Raw genomic sequence first — 19,915 nt, 5'->3', positions numbered from 1 at the left:
GCTAATGAGGAAGCGATCACCAGTATTCAAGTACTGGGGAGCTTTCCTTCACTCTGGATTTGACCATTGAATACTATATTTTTAAAAAATAATCATTTAAAAAGAAAAGCTGGAATTCAGAACTGCCCACAGAACATGAAATGCTTTTAATGGCAGTCTAAGGTGACTGTGTTTCTTGTTCAGAACAAGCACCTTTGATTTGTGGAGACGAACACTTTCCAAACGACAGGCTCCACCCACAGCAGACATCCGGAGCAGGCGCACAGATGTGTGTCTTGTCATCACCTGGGCAGCTTCTGTGGCCATGGGGACTCATGTCTCAGGGCCCTCCCACGGGCAGGGAGAGGGAGGAGGAGAAACTCCCACACACGGAATGACAAGGCTCCCTGAAGGCAGCGAGAAAGAGGCGCAGAACGTGCTTCTGGACCGTGCCATCGACTTTGTTCTGGGCCATAGCGGAGGGAGGCTCTGAAATGAGTCTCTTCCATAGTGGTCACCTCAAGCACCACGGCTTTGCTGGCAACTGAAATTCAAAGCCATGTGTTGGTGCAGTAGCAGCAGATGAAAACGCAGTGGGGCATTACGCAGTTCCCTCAAAGCCACAGGCCTCAAGAGCTCGCAAAATGCCCTTTAAGTGAAAGAATGGTTACCAATATGTAGTATGCGTGCCAAAAACTTAAAATCAAACAATAAATTTACCCGTACTTCCTTTTGTTCAAAATCTTTCAAGGATATTTTCTGTAATAAAAGTTTTTTGCTTAACGAGTGAACTCAAAAATGGCAGTTGAGGTGTATACGAAAAAACTTCAGTAGCCTTTCCATTCTAGGCACAGCGATACATTTTCTGCCCTGTGCCTGAGAGCAAACAAGTTTAACAGGGCTTTTTCGCTATTAATTTTCCACAAGCTTCCCCTCCACTAAAAAGGTGTGTTTCTTTATAATACTTGCTTTGAAAATTTAGCATTACGTTTTCCTTAGTGTCTTTTTTTCTCTCTTAATTTTGTTACTGACTATCCTAAACTATTTTTTCTGTCCCTGGGAATGGCAGAAGGATGGTGGGATGTGGGATCCACTTCTTTTTTTTTTTTTTTTTTTCCTGAGATGGAGTTTCGCTCTTGTTGCCTAGGCTGGAGTGCAATGGTGCAATCTTGGCTCACTGTAACCTCTGCCTGCTGGGTTCAAGCGATTTTCCTGCCTCAGCCTCCCGAGTAGCTGGGATTTTAGGCATGTGCCACCATGCCCAGCTAATTTTGTATTTTCAGTGGAGACGGGGTTTCTCTTTGTTGGTCAGGCTGGTCTTGAACTCCCGACCTCAGGTGATCCGCCTCAGCTCCCCAAAGTGCTGGGATTACAGGCGTGAGCCACCGCGCCTGGCTGGGACCCGCTTTAAAGTCTGTGTGCATCTTGGAGAATGTTCTCATTTCTGTCCTTGCTGAGAGAAAGGGGAAAGGAAAACTGCAGGTGGGACTTGCTAGAATTTTTTTCCCTTTCCTGCTCACTAAAGGCATACAGGAAACTCTGAAAAGTATCTGACACATGAAATACTGCCAACACAAGACACAAAACACTGCCTTTTTGGAAAAGGTTGTCTCAGGATTATACAAGGAGATAACTCGTATGAGTGCATGTGTGTGTGTGTGTACACATTTGGACAAGCAGGTGTACAGGGCAAGACAGAAAACATTATTTCAAGCTGTCTTTATGGGCTGTTAGTAGCTACAGAGCCTAATGAAAATTTCATATTATAAGTTATCCAACAGAAAAGTGATTAGCTATTGAAGACTCAGTTAAAATAGTCTGGGAGATAGAACCGAAAGACATTCTTATCAGTTTGAGTTGCCCATATATGGTGAAATGTATCAATTCTATGTGGATCAAACTTACTTCTTCATTTTAGAAAGTCTCCTGGGTTGAATGAGTGAGTCATGCAGGCAAGGTGTATTTTTAATTTCCCCCCTTCTGATATCAGTGCCAAGTCCTTCCCCTCCACGGTCCTTTAGCACTATTCAGAGGCAGACAATGCTGCCACTGTTTTCAGAACATGGACGTGGTCAAGAGTGGAATAATATAATGATACCATTTGAAGCAGGGCAGCGAAGGTTGTGTCAGCATTTCCATTATAAAAATCTCTTTTCAAGGATTAATATCTCAGTTGTAAAAATTCACACCCAGGCAAGATTTGGTAGCAGAAATGCTTCTATTCTGTAAAACTGAAAATTATGCTTGTCTTAAAAGTCATATTTTAGTGTGCACCAATTTTCCATACACAGATATGTGATAACAGAACTTAGAGAAAGACGAATTATGAGTCTGTGTGTATGGATGAGGCCACTGACATTGAGTTTACCTTAATGGCATTATTTTACTAAAACAAGGGCAAAAATACCACGTACCAAGTTGAAATTTCAGGCCTAAGAAGACAGACACCAAAACACAACAAGTTGAAGATAAACTTCCAATGGTTTCTATTAATAATGTCCTCCAGCACTATCTAGCTCCTATCTATCCTTCTAGAAGAGTGGTTTCCAACTGGGGGTGATTTTATCACCCAAGCTACATGTGGCAATGTCTGGAGACATCTGTGATTGTCACAGCTGGGGCTGTCTGGGTGCTTTTAGTGGGCAGAGCTCAGGGACACTGTTGAACAGAACAGCTAGAATTATTTGGTCTAAAATGTCAGTACCACATTGCAGAGCCATTCTCATCAGCATGTGGGCACATCAGACACTGCCTGCAGACTCGCAGTCTAGCAGTGAGACGGGCCACATTCACAAACAGTCTTATCTCCAATGTCTTGGGATTGTCTTGTCTTCTTTTTATGTTTAGAGGAGAGGAGATACCTCGAAATCTCAAATTATCCTGGAATATTTCCTTTATTATCATCCTTCCTTGCTAAGGGATAGCTCACTCTAAAGCACATAGATAATCAGAAAAAGGAATGAAAAAGAAGATGAGAAATAAGTCATTCTTAACTATTAACCAATGGTTATTTTTTATGTTTTCTTTAGAGAGGAAAAGTCTGTGGGTCTGAGATGTGCAGTTGTCGGAAAAAAAATAAAAGTTCCTCATCTGTAGTAGGTAAGCACTTGGCATCTAAAAACCTTTCTGTATTTATTTTGTTGATCTTTGTTTACCTATGACAAATAGAGAGAGCTAACTCCCCTACTTTATATGTCAGTTGATCAACCAAACAATTTTCCCGTATGGTGTCAAGAAAGACATCAGGTGGCTCCAAGTGCCTGGATGACCTGCTCTGGGAAGAGCACTAGGATCCACAGAGTCCCAGAACTGTCAGCCACTCACCAACATCTTCTCGAGGTGTCCACCATTTGCTCAAACCACTAATCAAGAAAATTTGGGTGACTTAATTACAACTCATTTTCTTTCTCATTTCCACCATTGAAGGGAGGGCCTACTTAGCAAAGAAAAAGTAAAAATGCAAGAAGCTGGAGTGTGGCCAAGGGCTTTTCAGTTAACACTAAACAGAACAGAGTTCTATTCTAGAATAGAGATCATTGCGGAATCCAGAATGCACAGTTTAGAGACGGCTGGTACTACTCCCGAAGTATTGAGAGGGTACCTGACTTGTCAGGTAAACAGCTGTCACCAGGAGTAGTAAATGAAGTTAAATATCAGAGGAAAAAGAACTCAAGGATCCACTGAGAAAAATATTCAACTGGACCAAGTGATAAAAATGTTACTTTTGTTAACCAAAATACAGTCTGACAGCAGGATGCTGACTAGCAGATTGACAAAGAAACAATATTTTTGTACACAAATTCACCCTTCTGGAAATGGAAACATTTGAAAATGAATTTTAATTTACTTTTTCAACAAATTTTAGGCACCATACAGTCTAACCTTCTCTTTTCTATCTGCTACTACAATACATACACACAAACACACGTATGGACTGGATGGATGCATGCAGGTACATTACAGGCAGATTCTGACTGTGACAAATTGGATTTATAAATATATATTCATACATACTGTTTGTATGTGTACCTAATCTCTCAAATCCAAAATCTCCCCACAATTGTTCCAACATCCTCCAGAATTTCAGATGGCTGAACAATGAACAGTCAAGTATCTTGGGAATCATTAGCCTCCCTGTAAGTGCAGAGACTGCCTCAGGGGGTCAGTTTTGTATTTTGGAGTTATGGCTGGTGAGGATCAAACTTGTCGGGAGTGACGGTGACAATGCTGGTGTATGTGTCTTTAAAATACCCTAACTTTTTTCATCTCCTGATTTTGGTGAATAAAGTTGCTGAAAATGAAAACCATCTTTATAATTCACACAGGCTTGCTGCAACATCATAGAAGATTGCGCTCTAACCTACCTGTGAGAGGTTGCCTGTATCTATTCTTACTTATAACTCAGCAGCTACACTCTCTCCCTTTACTTCCATAAATCAGAAAACTCCTCCTGGCCCTGAAAACATTATTAGCTACCATATGGAGTGCCAAACTCTACCACTGATGTAGACATTAGCTCTTCAGATGGCTGAGAGCTAACGTATTTGCCCAATTTGCATTTTAATAGTCTGCAGCTGCAGTGGACTCCTTTCACTTTATGATGGGGATGCCCCAGCTTTGCTCAAGACAGGCAATCCTGGCATACTGCCCAGAGCAAGGAAGCTGTAGCGGATCTGGACAAAATGCAAGAGCACAGGCTCTTATTTCCAACAGAGTTCAACAGGTAGGGGGCTCCACCCTAGACCCAGCAGCCAGCTTAGAAGTGCTTGGCGTGGAACTCTTTAGGCTGCATAGTTTTGATATTCCATCCTAGACATCTTACCCTTGTGACCAATCGCTTTGCTCCCTACGAGACCATGTGGATGTGAACAGACCCCTTCGTTATGTCCATCTTGGAGGTGAGGGGCATCAACTCTCATGTGCCACTGACAGAGAGGGCAAAAATACTAAAAACCATTTCTGAAAGGACACCTTATGGGTTCATGAGTTTTTCAGCACACTTATAATCTAAGAAACTAAATAAATGAACTCAGTCCCAGAAGGCACGTGTCCCACATGCGAATAGACTTCCCACCTCTATCAAGAGTTCTCTGTGCTTTCCAGAGGGAAAGAGCACCAGCACTTGCCATTCTAATCTGTCATCAAGATGCTCCAAGGCTCTTGTCTCAGACAATACTGACTCCATTACCAAGTTATAAAGTAAAAAAGGAACTGGGTCTTAGAGATGGTACAGAGGAAAACATTCACATGACATTCATTGTAGTGAATGTCATTGGGTTTTTGCTGTTTTCACACTTCAAAAAATCACCTGACAGTCCATATGCTGCGTTCAGTTCCAGTCATCACAAAGGGGAGCACAGGATTGCCTAGGTGGCAGCTTCCACAGCCCATGAACAATAAATAAGGCTGGGGACATATGGAGGCAGCAGCCTCCATGGTGTGTTACATTGGATCTGGGCTGAGGGTTGCTGTCTGCTCTAGTATCTTTATCTCCTTACACCTTGGAAACTGCTGTTTGGCTCTGGCTAATAGTTAGCTGACTTTAGGATCACAGTAGGGACTAACTTGGAAAGTGCCCCTAAACTTATTTTTATCAGGATGCCTCTTATGGTTAAATATATTTGCTTCCTGTTTGTGAGCTGGAGAATTGCCAAGTAGAATACACACATCCCTCAGCCTCGAAAGGATGGATGCTTCTACCTTTTTTGCATTATCAAAGATATAATAAAGTGTATTTGTGTTATTCACTATATTTTTAGCAAGACTGAGCCCTAGTCCATTTGCAGACTTCTTGGTTTTCTTTATTAATAAAAATCGTAAATATGGCTGCAACCATTCCGACAGTCTAGAAGTTGCCACCCTTGTTAGGAATTGCATTTCTGTGATTATGATCAAAACATACTAAGGTAGTTGTCTATAATTATCATCCTGGAACACTCATGGGCCATTCTAAGATAAAGTACTACCACATCCACCATAAGCTTGTGTTATGTTTATGACCATCAACATCACACCATGTTAGAGGAAAGTGCATACATTTATGAAGATCAATGTCACCCTATGTAAGAGTATGGAATGTATTGCACTTATGAAGATCTATGTCACACTGCCTAAGAATAAAGTTACAGAGTTGAGAGTCAAGAGTCTTATATCCAATTAGCCTACAACTCCAAGTATCTCAGTACACGGAATAAAACGTATAAAACAGACAAAAAAGGAGCTATAATGTAAAACCTTAAAAGAATAATAAAACCTAGAGAAAAGTGCTTAGACGTTACCCCTCATTTCTTGCAAAGTAAGCTCATATTTAAGTTCAGATGGACCGGGTTAACAATCACTATTTTTAATGTTAAAATGCCCTAGGGAAGTTATAAACGCACCAAATATGCTGTTAACCTTACTTTATATTGTGTGCAGCTGTATGGCTTTGTACCAGGGACCAAACTTTCTAACTGGGCCAGCAAAGTGAACGAGGCTTTTTTCCAAAATCCTTTCAATAACAATGCTTTGCTTGTCACTAGATTTCCATTTCATTTTTTTCTACTACTTCACACTAGTATTTGGTTTAGATTTTACTTATTTCCAATTACTTTCTTTGGTTGTTATTTTCACTGAGAAATGCATACTATATATTACTGAATAGGGATAAAAACAGGGAGAGAAATGTAATGGAGAGAGAAGAGCAAATTCAAATGTTTATTTCTGACACCGAGAGTCAAAGCTTTTTTAACTCCCAAGACCATTCTCTTTGGCAAGGTTAAAGAGACTTTTTAACATTTCTATAGACCTTCCTGGGATCATTAATATTGAGCACCATTTGCTGATCTTAGGAGAAAGCAATAAAAATGACAATTTTTGTGTTTTCCTTACTGTCTACATAAGAAGTTACAATCTATTCAACTTTAAAAAATGAATTTTAGTGGTTTAAGATCATCTACAAGTGTTGGCAGGGTACATTAAAGGAGAAATGACCATATCTCAGTGCTTTTTTTCGGGGGGCGGGCACTTAACTGAGATGACATAGAAGCGCACTGGTCAGATTCTCAGGTCTGAGGTGACGCAGTCTGCCCTACAGGTCTGTGCTTTGTGAACTTTGCACTCAGACCTGCACAGAGATTGTGCTTCCAGCCAGCCCTGGCAGTAACTGATTGACTAGCAAACTATCTTGCAGCTCTTGCTGACATCCAGACGCAGCACTTACCTAGAAGTCTGACCCATAGACGCTGATACCTCACTGGAAGAGGATTCCAGGGTGGAACCCTGGTGCTGCCTCGGCACTGCTCACAGAAACGGTGTCTGCAAATACTGCTGCCCGGACAATGGCCCTCGACAAACTATTTATTAAAATGTCTTTCATGCCAGAGAACATAAAAATAAAAACCTTCCACCAGGTAGAAAGACAAATGGAGCTAGGCTGTAGTTTGTTGGATGAAAAAAAGTAATACAAAAAATTCATTCAATTTGGCATAAAACTGCAACATTTCAGCTGTAATGGCCACCAAACGTGCAATGAAATGAATCCAATGACTTTCACAAGTTTATGCCTCATGATGATGCTGCACTTCAAACCTTTGTCTTCTTTGTTTTTGGTTTTTTGAGCAAAGGAGAAAGAATCCTAAAGCCCTTGTTTCTGGATGGTCTGTCAAAAGACCAGTAAGGTAACCTCAGAGGAAGTGCTGAGGAGCCTCTGGAAGCACAGCCTGGACCAGGAGTGGAGACTGGGGTCTGCCCTTCCACTGAGTGAATGACTGAATGGTCCCCACATCTGTTAAAATTCCCTACTGTGAAATCTGGGGACTTACAGGTGATTTCTGTAGCCCATATAATAGTCACATTTGATCTCCGAATCAGAACCCGATTGTATCTGAAGAACAAACATCATAATGTATCATTCAGTGCCTTCGAACATATTCGGTCCTTATTTTAAGAAAATAATACATAGGTAAAAATTTTAAGAAATCAGAAAATCTTACTTTAATATGATCGGAGTAGGCCGGGTGCGGTGGCTCACTCCTACAATCCCAGCACTTTGGGAGGCCGAGGCGGGTGGATCACGAGGTCAGGAGATCAAGACCATCCTGGCTAACACGGTGAAACCCCATCTCTACTAAAAATACAAAAAATTAGCTGGCGTGGTGGCGGGCGCCTGTAGTCCCAGCTACTGGGGAGGCCGTGCAGGAGAATGGCGTGAACCTGGGAGGCAGAGCTTGCAGTGAGCCAAGATCGCGCCACTGCACTCCAGCCTGGGCGACAGAGCGAGACTCCGTCTCAAAAAAAAAAAAAAAAAAAAAAAAAAAAAAATATATATATATATATATATATATATATATATATGATCGGAGTAGAAGCCTATTATACAGATTGACCTATAGATTGTCCTGAAGACAGTCCTGATCTCCACTGGCCTTCTAGACTTCATATTGTAGTGAATAAGATAAACTGAAAATAACAGTAAAACAAAACAAAACAAAACCCTATATAACAATGTTTAAAAGAGGAATACAAGAATTAAAAATTAACCGTTTATCTCAGACTTTAATTATATGTAACTTAAACTGTTAATACATATAAATGTGATGTGTGATAAAAATCTTATAATTAAGTTATACGATTTTGTTTCTGAAGTTAAAAAATAAGTTGATTTATACAATAGATTACTACTTAACAATAAAAAAGGAATCAACTACTGATAGACACAACATGGATAAATCTCAGATGCACATGTGAAGTGAAAGAAGACAGACTCCAAAAGTTACCTACAGGATTATTCCATTTATATGGTATTCTGGAAAAGGAAAAACAGTAGGGCAGAAAACATTAGAGATTACAAGGCTCAAGAGAGAGAGGAGGAAGCCGACTCTGAAGATGCTCAGGGGAATTTTGTGCAAGATGGATTTGCTGTATCTCGATTATGGTGGTAGTTGCAGGCCTATATGCAGTTTTTAAATCATAGAACTACATACTAATAACAGTACATTTAACTGTATATAAGTTACACCTCAATACACCCGCCTAAACGGCTGATATTTTTCACCAATATATGTCTGGTGCCCCCAAAAAAGGACGAGAAGAGTCTTCTCACATCGTCAACTGTGAAGAAGAGAAGGGCTGGCCCACAGGTTTGGGTTGTAGGAATTTGATGGGGAAGGCAAAATCCAAGGGTACTTTCAGAAGATTAAACAAGCTAAGAAGTTCTCCAACTTGCGGAGTTACATCACAGACACACACTGATGGGAAGGAGAGAGGAACCTAGGCAGGTCTGTGTTTGTGATGCCTGCTCAGAAGGGCTGGTGCCTTCCCTGGACTTGCTCTACTAACTGCGCCAGTCAGCGGCACACTCTCACTCACATGCCCTTGGCCTAGACCCCATCATTAGGGCAATGAAGTATCACTCTTCTCCATTCAAGAACAGAGTTACCGAAACAAGATCTGTCTGTCTTTACTCTGCCTTCCGGTTAGTGCACTGTTAAACTACTAAGTCAGACGTCTGCTTCTGAGCCAGATCATTGGAGGAGAGCTTTACAAATCACCTGGAGGGTGACATGCACACAAGGAGAAAATACCCTCAGTGAATGGAGGACCAGGAAGCCAACTGACATCTCTGAAGTTCTGGACTCAGTCCTGCGTTGAGTGAGTGTTCATTCTGGGAGGATACATGTGTATAAAATAGGAAGAGGTGATGAAACATATTTAAATGAAACAAAATAATGTTTTGCAGAATGAACAAACAGGACTGAGAATCACAGGGTCTACAGAACCAGGAGGGGCCACTCCAGTGTGGCGCATCTGGGGATGGTGAAGGGGTTTCATTTTACCACACAGCCTGGGTTAGGCATCTTGGAAACTATATTTTCGGGGTAAATCAGGAGAGCCTGTTCCAATGAGAATACCAGCCTACAGGGTTGGACTGCTAGCACTAATCAGGCTGATCAGATTCCTCTAATTTTGGGGCATGAAGCAGAAATGTCAGTGGCTAAAGGGTATCACTGCTCTTTCTCCCCCCACCCCCCCAAAAAAAGGCGAAAAGGCAGGAGGTATATCCATAGGTCACAGGGAAATGGGCTAATTGGCTAGAGTGATCTGGCCTCCTATCAGCCTCCTGAGCTGGTGTCGTGGCGTCTTCTGTGGAGAAGCCAACATAAAATAGTTGGAAGAGATGCACTTTAGTCCCCAGTCACAGGTGAGTCTAGGGTTTTAGAAACACATTTTGTTTTTTCTGACCTCACCTCTGAAAAAATGAGAGAGAGCAACGTCTACATAAAATAAAATACATTTTATTTTATCTGTTGCACTGAAAATTAGGATTGTTAAAATCCAAACTGAAAACAGGTATTATTGAATATATTTAGGAAAAAAGAACAGTGGAATTACTCAAACTTTTAGATAATAAAAAGATCTTCACAGAGAACATTCACTTCAACCACTTTCCCAAGCATCTAAGTTTCATTACACTTTAAATCTTTGAGTACTTAGCTGGGATTTACGGACAATAACCAGAACGGGAAGGGAGCTGGCGATGAGGAAAGAACAGATCCTTGCCTCTGCACTGGGACTTTGCACTCTTCACTAACCAGACAATAAAAACGACGTGGTCTGCGACTTCGGCCGTTCACGTATTTTTGGGGCACTGGGTGACCCGTCAGCATTGAAACGGAAATAACATTATTTTGCTTAATGTTTTAAAATAATGGTTCCGCGTTTACATAAACACACCTTGAACAAGAGGTATCAGGAAAAGACTAAAGATCCTGCTGGCACAGCTTCGAATCCAGCGGGCATCACTGAATGGATGAGCGACACACGCCACTGCTCTACTCAATGCTGGGTGCAGCTTATCGAGCTAAGAGAATCTGCTGAACATACCACTGTGTCTCAGAAACAGCTCTCTGTATTAGCTAGAACAAGGTTAACACACATTGAAACTGTCCATAAAAGGATTCTGTGATTAATGTATTTCCACAACCTGCTGGAGCTTGTACTGATTAGTCTTTGCCAAAGAACCCTTCCCAGCTGCATTCAGCAATACCCTGGAATGACAACCCTGTCAAATTAACTTGAGAACACCTAACGTTTTATTCATATAGTTCCCTGGGTAAAAAAATTCCATGCTTCTTCTTACGTTGTACTGGTGATCTATATTCTTCTTTAGAATAAAATCATGAGGATAACATAAGATTTATTGGTGGAGAGCGACAGTTTTTATGCATATAATGTCTCTAACACTGTTATAAGTAAGTCTTTCAAGCAACATTATCTCTTCCAAATATAAAACATACAACTTATACAAAACACTGAGAAAACATCCCAAAATTAGGTAAGTTAAATACTAAAGGTATAGATAATTCATTATGAGTAATAACTGTTTAAGGCTAAACTAATCACATTATCCTACTTTTTAACATGTAAAATGTTTGCATTTTTATCCCGCAGAAAAGGAAGAAATTTTTTTAGCAACTCTGATTTTGAACATTAAATTCAGAAGTTTCGGACTGTTATCTGTTGCATCAGTGGTTTTTACTACCTATATGGCTGTAAGAGGTAGGGGAATCTTAATGAACTGGCCTATCAATTAGCTCTTAGGAGGCGCTAAAATCACCCGTAAGCATTAGTTTCTTCTACATATTTAGGAAAATCCACCATAGGAAAAATTCTAGCAAGTAAAAAAGAAAATGTTTTTAGGATTTCACTTCAGAGGGTATATTTTTCCTTATTTAAGTACATATTTGTGTTTAAGAAGGGTGGGAGTGGAAACAGCACCCACAAACGTTTGGCTGTAAAATTCTAAGGCATTACGTAATGTGTCCACATATTAATTCTTTATATAGCACTTATAAACACAGAAAAATATTGTGTGTGTGCGTGCATGTGTGTGTGTGTGTTCCAACATAAATGGGGAAGTGGGTAAGAAGCCTCCCAGTAATTTTATTCAATATCTCTCATCTTACATGAAGTACCTGGTTAGCTTTTTGCGAATAAAATAGTAGTAATTTAAAAATTCTGACACCTCCCACAAGCTTCTTTTAAGTCTTACAAGTGAAATTCTTCTTTAAAGATTTAGACAGGTTTACAAGGCTGCCTGAGATCACACAGGAACATCATAATATATGTCTAAACAGTATAGTAGTTTGATAATCTACAAATCACTTTATCTTTATCATTATTGCAAAGCCAATGAAAGCCAAACATCTCACACACATGTACATTTCTTCACATTTCTGCATTTTAGCAAATCACAAATTACCAAACTAAAGTTTTCATGTTTATCTCAAAATAAAAATATAAGTTTGATAATACATATTTTCGAATGTGTCATTTAAAAAAAGCATTAATCAATTTCAAACAAATTAGCCAAAAAACCAGCAAAAAAGTGTGGCTATTTTCAACTGATACAATTAATTTCTCTAAGAGGGGTGGGTCATAACGTTTTATTTATATAAGTTTTGTCACTTTTTGCAAAAATAAATTAACTTTCTGGTTTATCATCAGTTCAAAAAACAACCAAGATAAAACATTACAAATGTCAAGAATTATTTCTCTAAACTTTTCTCATTATTTATTAGTATTATTACATCAAAATGATACTTAATATTTTATAGCAGAGATTTGGGAAGCTATTGTTAACTCCTGTGTTAGAAAAAAAGATAATTTCAATATTACATATTTTTACATAATGCAGTTCCTAACAGCATTTTTCAAAACAGAAGTGTAAACTTAAAGAACCATGACAAAGGAAAAATGATGAATTAATTAAACAGCACTCCATTCTTATCTTCAAACATTAAAATTATTGAGCTATTTATTTTCACTATAAATAAGAAATGTTAACTAGACATTTCAATGATCAGACTCCTAGTCAAAACGATGAAGCAAGGGCCACTCTACGGAGACATGAATTTTTCTTTTTCTGTAGTGGATGCTAGAGTATAACCAAGGAGGAAAGCGAACCCATGATGCCCATTTCTGGTCTTCGTTCATTTAGCAGTGTTGACTAAATGTGGCAAAGGCAGATTTGCTGGTGATGAACTCAGGATAAAATGGGAAAAATGTGAACCTTGACCTTTTTAACACCACTTAAAAATCAGAACCAGACCTGTCGGTGCACCACCCCACTGCCTATCGCCTAACAAATTGGAAACCCGATCTACCCTCCCCTGAGTAGAAAGTAGGCTTGTCAGAGCCTAAGCTGAGCAGCAAACACCCGACAAGGCTAAGCTGAGCAGCAAACTCCCAAAAGCAGAGACAGAGCCCAAGTATAAAGTCAAACTTCATATAATATCTTGAGTTTACAGCAGTGTGAGATGTTAAAAATAGTTTCGAACATTGTTTCCTTTGCCTTGTTTTCATATTTCATTTGCAAAACGTACAAAAGATAGAGTTTGTGACCCAACAAGAAAGGATGTTTACATTTTTATTGCCGGAGCATAGAAACGCCCTCATCTATGCTCCCCAACTCCATGATCCCAACTCTCTCTTCAGGGATTATCATTTTAAATTGACCAAAATATCCTAACTTAATCAGTCAGCACTTACCACAGACATAAACTGCTTTCTGTAAGAAATATTCCTCAATTAAGGTTTCTTGAGAACTTTATCCTCTTCCTTTTGTCTTTAATTATAGAACCTTTTATTTCCTATTTCCCTTTCATTTGTCCAACCTAGCAGATTTGTAATAGCAGAAAAATTACTACTAGGAATATTACAACTACTTGGTGTTAAGTCTAGTACAGAATTGAGTTTGTGTATTTCAAGGAAGAACAAAGATTGCTGAAAATATCTGTTGTCTTCTCTTTCTATTTTATTTTAAACTGGAAAACCTGGTACTAGGCAAAAATGAGGTGAAATTTTACAACAAATTAAGCTAGAGTGATAAAATCCATGAAGGAAGAAGAGAAGCAGATTAAATGACATTTAAAAATATCTAAGCCTTCATTTGATTAACTTTAATCTAATTATAAAAAGTTGCTGCTCAGTTCCCTACCAAACAAGGAGACCTCAGAAGGCTTAGGTTAAAAAAGAAAAAAAGAAGAACGAAAGGAAAAAAGAGGTTAGAGAAGCAAAAATAATGCTGAATTAAAGCACTTGGAGGCCAATGGCTTTGAACCTGGGCTCCACCAGTCATTCCGCCCAGCGAGGCAGTCTGCAGAGGCTTGGGCTCCTGTTAACAGAGCCCTCATTGTTTCCAAAGGCAGTTAGAAAAATGCTGCTTTATATCTCCTCACACCACAGGCTCCGCGCACAGCCCCAAGAAAAGGCGGCTGAGGGTGTACAATCCACAGGAAGAAAAAAAATGCATGGCTATATATACAGCCCCCAGCCCCACACCCTACCAACACAGAAAAGCACTACCCCAAACTCAATTCCTGGCTGGCAAACTGTGGTAAAGGATGTTATGGTGGTGCATAATTTATAACTGGAAATTTCTGATTCATGTGGGATTTGGGGCATTTCTTTGCCCTTTACCCACCGCCTCTCCGTTTCCACCCCAAGCACAGGGAGGTGAAAGCTGTCAGGCAGTGGGGCCGATGCCATCAGGCAGCAAGGAGATAAACACTGCATTTTTGAGAGTGCAGTTATTCCACACCTGTTTAAAATGTTTATATAGTAATTAAAGATTAATGCTTATTCCAGACCAGATAAATATTAGACAGTGCATGTGTGTATATACATATATGAATCTGCAATGCTGCAGAGAACAAAGATTTTATTGTATGGAGCTTACTTAGCAAAGGGTATACATTTTAAAAAGGCCTGAGCTTCACAAAGTTTACATTACAGAGGGGAAAAAAGGCTTAAAAATGTTAAGTGGTTGGAGCTACTGAGTGCCATACAGAGAGCAGGTAGTTAGTAGTGAGTATGAGCTAATTCTGCTGCTAATCGTTTGGTTTTCTATTTATTAAAGAGCAGGTCTCAGTTTACTCCTGACCGGCAGCCAGTTCAATGGGCCACTCTGAATTGTTTCCTGAAGTTCAACAATTAAACCTGCTGAGACCAAGAAAAAGAAAATATTTAAGCTTTTACAAATGTAGTAGTTACAATATAAAAGTTTTAGTTTTAAATTTCATAAAGGCAACGCATGAACTGTGTTTGGTGAAGAGCTCTGGGCCGCACTACCACATCAACATCCCAGAAAACAGCAGAAAGCCTGCGAGCTGAGCAGACGCTGCTGAATCTTTGGGAACACACGTGCCACACCACGCCCCCAGGGCACCCCTAAATCCCTACGGTCAGCACGTGCAGCACGGACAGTATGGTTGCTCAAGTCCTGCTGAGGAAGGAAAATCATCTAACACACACCATGCTCATTGGATGATAACAACAATATATTCCTTGGTTTATAATTGATTGTTTTGTTAACTTTTATATTAACGACAATTTTTAAAAAGTTAAAACAATCAGTGTTGTATTTCAGTTTAAGTAAAAATTATGCTCCTGACAAATTACATGGATATATTTAGCCACATTCCCAATTCACTGACAATAATTTACAGAGACTCATTGTATTTCACTTTGATGATATTAATTCTGGTGAAATCTTTAATAAATGCAAAAGTTACTTTGAACTCAAAAAAGTTGTAAATTGTGACCATTTTGAAAGTTAAAATGTTCACATACTGCATTTTCTTACATGACATGCTAATAGGGCCAACTAAAGATTACTTTTAAAAGTAGTTAAATAAGTCTCTTTAAACATTTTCTAAAAGGAATTATTTTCCTTTGTGAAATATTAGCCAAAACATATTTTACTTCTATAGTACAGGGCAATACAAGCAGTTAGTTGTGCGTTTAAAAAGGTATCGATCAGTAAGATGGTGTCAGTCTGACAGATGTGATAGAATGTGCAGACAAATACAGACTAGAGAAATCTGTACAAATCTAGAATCCATTTATCTGGATTTTACAATATTGTAGACACAGACTACCAGAATATTTTCATCCTAACACTCACCAGCTCACTGACACCTAACCAGCCAAAAGCCGGACCCCTGGACATTCCCTAAGCATTGAAGGAGAAGGTCCTGTCACAGAGATCTCTAGAAACACGTGGATACATATCTTAGAGGACAGGGAGATAAGAGAAAAGTTCCCTCTATTAATTAGGTAATTGTGAATTATTCATAAGCATGACTAAGATATTTAAACAAGTCAGTAAATCCAAAGAAAAGTCTGAGAAAAAAATCAGAATAAAAGTTAAACTTGTCTGAGAGGTAAATGATAAAGAAAACACACATTCAAGAATACTAGTAATAGAAAGCAGGATTTTTGAAAGTACAAGAAACAGCCTCCTGTGTTATTTGTAGGTGTCCCTCATGTCTGTGCATGGTGCTTCCCACAAAAGATGGTCCTAGGAAGGGAGGCTCCTGAATGCTGACTTTCCTTTTCAACAGCTGTTCTTCTTCTTTTTTTTTTTTTTTTTTTTTTTTCCGGAGTCTTGCTCTGTCGCCCAGGCTGGACTGCAGTGGCATGATCTCGGCTCACTGCAACCTCTGCTTCCCAGGTCAAGCTATTCTCTTGCCTCAGCCTCCCAAGTAGCTGGGACCACAGGCTCCCACCAGCACGCCCGGCTAATTTTTGTATTTTTAGTAGAGATGGGGTTTCACCATATTGGCCAGGCTGGTCTCAAACTCCTGACTTTGTGATCCGCCTATCTTAGCCTCCCAAAGTGCTGGGATTACAGGCGTGAGCCACCGCGCCCGGCCCTCAACAGTTGTTCTGTCATCATGCCATCATGATTCTTCACCAGTCTATTCTAAATGTCTAATCAGGTAACCTGGAACATATTTTCCTAGATTGATTAAGTAAATGTGGGGTAAATACACACATGGGCGAATGCAGGAAGACCGCAGTGATACCGGCTGAATGCATTTAGTTTCCTAGACCCTTCGTCACGAGACTGCCTTGCATTCAGGAGCAAAAACGGACGGAAGGACATTGAGAGTCATATTTTGCAGAGCACTGAGGTAGGCATGTCGATATTTCTTACTTTATTTAATAATTTTTAGTATTCTTTATGAATTTTACAGATGAAAAATTTTATCTCAAAGTTACCAAAGTGGCAGAGTTAGGATTCATTCCTAAATCTCTGAACTCAAAGTCTTCCCAGTATAATGTGCTGCAAAGGTTACACATAAATGCTTAGTGGCTCCAGAATGTGCTGAATATATTATATATGGTTGTGAATTCAGAGGCTCAATATCCAGATAAAGTAGCTCTATAACTTAGAATCTTATAAGGCAGTATTTGTATATTACTAGAAATCAGAAAATTATGAATATATTTAAAATATTCATTTTAATTAATAACTCATAATTTGTACCTGCTCTCCTTCTAAAAACGATTTAATATATTCTTACAATGTGAACACATACAAGTGAAATAATATAAACTGCAAAAGAAACATTAAAATAGGCATATGAAACCATCCGTGACAGTGGGGAAATGCCCCAGAGCTTTGCATAAGATGGTTAAAACTTACGAGCACCATCTTTTCACTCTCTGAGAACAGGAGGCAACTGCAGCAAGAAAAGGCCCTACTGGGGGAGATAGCTCACACTGGTTGTATAAAAGAAAAATACTAGTTCTTTAGGGAATGCTTTTCTCTGGCACTAGGTACATAAGGTCTCATACATGGATACTGATGAACACAAGTGGGAAGGTTTTCAAAGTCATAGATTGTTCCTTTCTTTGTTCCTATTGTTTAAATAGCATTCCTAAATAAAAATCAAAGGCGTAAGTCACGGGCCGGACACGAGAGGAGGAGGTGATCCATCTGTGGCTCAAGTATGTTTCTCTATGGTGATCTAATTTGAGGCCGACTGAGGGTCCAGACAGCAAAGAAGAGGGTGGCATGGGGTCATCCTTTCAACAGCAATTATTTCAGACTCACTTGTGGCAGGAGCTGAAGGGCTGTCAAGGTCTTGCTCCTGGTGAATGTCTGGTATTTAGGTATTTGGAACTGTTGATCTGCATAAGAACCATAGCCTTTAGATATTTAGGCAGTTTCTGACAATGGTTAGAAATAATGAAAAACCTGAGACCATTTTACTTCTGCTTCTCAGCAAGGGAGGAAAGTAAGTAGCAAAAACACTTATAGGCAGAAAGAAACTTTTAATGTTAAAAAATAAAAAAGAAATCAGCGCAGAACCCAGTGTTTGAGACCTGAACATTTAGTGGATGATGTCCCCTTCACATCATCCCCGATCCCCGGCTCTTCCTCCTAGATGTGCTACTGTTACAAAACCAGGGAGACTAATTTCTTGGCACATTTTTCCACACACTCTGGATAGGAGAGGGCAGCCAAACAGCCCTGCATGCCCTGGAGGGGTCCTTCTGCCGCAGGGTGGGTACAGCAGAGACGGCGACCACGACTGTCTGCTGTCCATTGTCCCCAAGTAGGCGGTGCCTGTTCTCTCACAGGCTGTGCCTGGGGCCTGCTTTCCTGGGCAGATAGGAAGACCATGCCAGGACAAGAGCCACACAGGGCTGGCGTCTGCCAGCATGGTGTCTCTGGCACTAGTGTTGAAGGCTTTAATTCAGTGGCCTTTTGATGTCATTTTTCCTCTTTCTGTCCCTCCTTGCTCCTCAGTGCTGGATGACACCTCACGATCAATACAGCAGGTTTGTACAGACAAGTGCACTTGGTGGTGACAGCTATATGTCACTGGACACTAAGAAACTAGGACATCCATTCTATGAGCTCTTCCAGAAGAGCTAAGGATGAGCACTTCATCCAGCTTGTACTTTCAGCAACGAAGATATGCCCAACCCTTAGAAGCATGATATATACCTGTGCCAATCAAGCCACAATCTCAATCTTCCTCCCCCACCCCAGCCCCATAAACACCTATGCACACATATACAAAGCACAGCTGCAAAACAGTCCAAGCCAAATCATTATAGTGGCTCTTTGCTTGTGATTTAGGATGCCTCAGATTGGCTGTGTGAGTACAGTCTCAGCACATTTTATCTTTTAAGGGAAGGAACTATTTAGTTCAGTGCTAGTTATCTTGAGATAAATATCATTAAATACACTCTTCCTTATACATACTCTTTTTAATAGAATAATTATTTTTGTTACACCCAAGACACACCTATGAAGTTTCAGGTGTCACTTAGAAATAATATCCAAACAAATGCAAAACATACACTATTAAATTAAGCCATATTGAGAGAGTAAAGTTTTATTTTTTCAGAAGGCAGAAATGATACTTGTTTTAACCAACTAATCAACTTACGTAAACAAAAGTAAACACAAGCAGGCCCAGGAACTAATAAGGTCACCTGTTCCGAACGCCAGATAGATGTCTGGGTCTGCTGCAGACATTTACTGTGTTGCGTATGAAACAAATCGAGGTTTGGGTGACTTCTGCTAATTAGAGAGAAATGCCTCTCGTTTCCAAACTGCACTCACCCTTCCATATCACTATCCCCCAGCACGCGCACACACACACACACACACACACACACACACACCACTGTCTAATTACTCTGAGCATCCACAAAGAGAGTTAACAAGTACCAAGGGTTAAAAGGGGCTGGCCAGAAAGGGGAGGGGAGAACAAGCTGGGGGACCCTCCAGCTGGGACCTGTTTGTGACTTCTCGGCCTCACTGTTTGAGACTTTCTGGCATTTTTATTGCCTGTTGTCTCAGTGATAATGTGCAAGCATAGAGATATATTAAAAACCTAAGTGAATACATTCAAAGAAAGAAAAAGAGTAGGTCATTAGAGAAAACAGCAAAAAAAACATTAATTTTGAAGTGACATGTACAGAGAATGTAATATTTCAATTTTCAAAATTGCCATAAGAACATTAGTTAAAGCCATTATTATTTTAATTTAGTTCTTTGGGGAGCACAATCAAATAAATAACAAATGATGTTCCCTGAAATGAAGAGTTGAAAGAAACCTTTGGTAAACTGGACTTTTTCTATCCTTCT

At 39.8% G+C, this 19,915-nt stretch overlaps 1 protein-coding gene across 1 annotated transcript in view; it reads right to left on the bottom strand.

Annotated features, from left to right (window-relative positions):
- The window catches only part of GMDS (GDP-mannose 4,6-dehydratase), a 641,167-nt gene that overhangs the window by 244,306 nt on the left and 376,946 nt on the right, over positions 1-19,915 (bottom strand). The gene's annotated exons all lie outside the window — the stretch shown is intronic.

This window comes from Rhinopithecus roxellana, chromosome 4, assembly GCF_007565055.1.
Source record: "Rhinopithecus roxellana isolate Shanxi Qingling chromosome 4, ASM756505v1, whole genome shotgun sequence".
NCBI classification, from domain to species: domain Eukaryota; kingdom Metazoa; phylum Chordata; class Mammalia; order Primates; family Cercopithecidae; genus Rhinopithecus; species Rhinopithecus roxellana.
The sequence above is the reverse complement of the archived record's forward strand: the minus strand, read 5'-3'. Positions and strand labels throughout refer to the sequence as shown.